This window comes from Chrysochloris asiatica, unplaced genomic scaffold (assembly GCF_000296735.1).
Source record: "Chrysochloris asiatica unplaced genomic scaffold, ChrAsi1.0 scaffold00076, whole genome shotgun sequence".
NCBI lineage: Eukaryota > Metazoa > Chordata > Mammalia > Afrosoricida > Chrysochloridae > Chrysochloris > Chrysochloris asiatica.
In genome coordinates, this window is record NW_006408594.1 from 1490084 (window position 1) to 1492242 (window position 2159).

The 2159-nt window shown below is 41.7% G+C and overlaps 1 pseudogene; it reads left to right on the forward strand.

Moving 5' to 3' along the window:
- The first annotated feature begins 253 nt into the window (after positions 1-253).
- Positions 254-893, forward strand: LOC102824986 (annotated as a pseudogene).
- The last annotated feature ends 1266 nt before the right edge of the window (positions 894-2159 follow it).

Sequence of the window (2159 nt, forward strand, 5' to 3'; positions counted from 1 at the left end):
AAAGGAATAGTTTCCCACTCATCATTAAAAAGAATATTTCAAGATCTGGCTTGACATACAATGCTGTCTCTGATAGGATAATATTCAAATGCATACAAAGAAGACCAGTTAATACTACTATTATTCAAATTTACATACCAACCACTAAAGTCATTGATGTTGAAGTTGAAGAATTCTACCAACTTCTTCAGTCTGCAATTGATCAAGCATGCAATCAAGAAGCACTGATCCTCTTTACAGCCAGCGCCAAGCGATGGGTATCTCCCGGGTCAAAGGGCACAAGCGCCACAAGACCGAGGGCAAGAGAAAGCCCTACCACAAGAAGCGGAAGTATGAGCTGGAATGCCCTGATGCCAACACTAAGATCAGCCCCCACCGCATATACACAGTACGTGTTAGAGGAGGCAACGAGAAATACCGGGCCCTGAGGCTGGAGATGAGGAACTTCTCCTGGGCTGTGAGTGTTGTATCCGAGGAACAAGGATCATCGATGTTGTCTACAATGCGTCCAATAATGAGCTGGTCCGCATCCAGTCCCTAGTGAAGACCTGCATCATGCTCATTGACAGCACACCGTACTGGCAGGGGTACGAGTCTCACTCTGCAAGGCCTCTGGGCCGCAAGAAGGGAGCCACGCTGACTCCTGAAGAAGAAGAGATATTAAACAAAAAGAGATCCAAGAAAATTCAGAAAATATAGCATGAAAGGAAAAAGAAGGCAAAATTCAGCAGTCTTCGGAAGGAGCATTTCCAGCAGGGCGGGTTTCTTGCATGGATCGGTGCTGAGCAGATGACTGTGTTCCAGAGGACAAGGAGCTGGAGTTCTATCTGAGGAAAATCAAGGCGCGGAAAGGCAAAGAAAGCCTCCTTCCTCACATCCAGCACATGTATTAAAGGTGTTTATTCTTAAAAAAAAAAAAAAAAGGGCACTGTTCATAACTGGTGATTGGAATGTGAAAGCTAGGAACAAGAAGAAAGATCAGTAGTTGGCAAATATGGCCTTGGTGACAGAAATCCTTGGTGACAGAAATGATGCTGAAGATCATATGATAGAATTTTGTAAGACCAACGACATACGCATTACAAATACCTTTCTTAAATTGTGTATGGACCTCAACAGATGAACTACACAGGAATCAAATTGACAGCATCTGTAGTAAGAGACAATGGGGAAGTTCAGTATCATCATCGAAACAAGGCTAAGGGCTGGGCTTACTGTGGAACAGATCATCAATTGCTCAGATGCAAGTTCAGGCTGAAGCTGAAGAAAATTAATACAAGTCCAGGAGAGCCAAAATATGACCCTGAGTTTATCCCACTTGAATTTAGAGACCATCTCTAGAACAGATTTGATGTATTAGACATTTGTGACTGAAGACCAAAAGAGTTAGGATGACATCAAGAAGATCATACAGGAAGACAGCAAAAGGTCACTAAAAGACAGAGAAAAAAGAAAAGACCAAGATGGGTGTCAGAGACACTCTGAAGCTTGTTCTTGAGCATAGAGAAGCTAAAGTGAACAGAAGAAATGAGGAAGTCAAAGAACTGAATGGAAAATTTCAAAGGGCAGCTCAAGAAGACAAAGTCAAATATTATAATGAAATATATAAATACCTGGGGTTAAAAAACCAAAAGGAAGAATCTGCTCAGCATTTCTCAAGCTGAAAGAACTGAAGAAAAAATTCAAGTTACAACTTTTAATACTGAAGGATTCTGTGGGCATTTTTTCCCCCTTAACTTTTTTATTGTGAATTGAGTGAAGGTTTACAGAGATCATCAGTTTTATACTGACTAAATCTTAGTCTGTTACCTCAATGATTGCAATCCCCTCCATGCAACAGCAGTTACCTCACTTCCTTCCTGTGGTTCCTGTTCCCATTCCACTCTCCTTCCCACCCCTTCTTAACTTTGTCCATCGGTTACCCTTTTGATGTTTAATAATTGATCATTTCATGACAGGCATACCTTACTAGTGTTAGTCTCCTGATACACCTATCTACTGCTTGACTGAAAATTGAGCCTCGAGGGTGAGTTTCGTTCCAGACCTGAAAGGTGATGGAGGACCATAGTCTCAGGTGCCTCCAGTGTCTCTCCAATGAGTAAGCCTGTTCTTTTTTATAATTTTGAGTTTTGTCCCACATTTTCTCCCACTCTATCTGG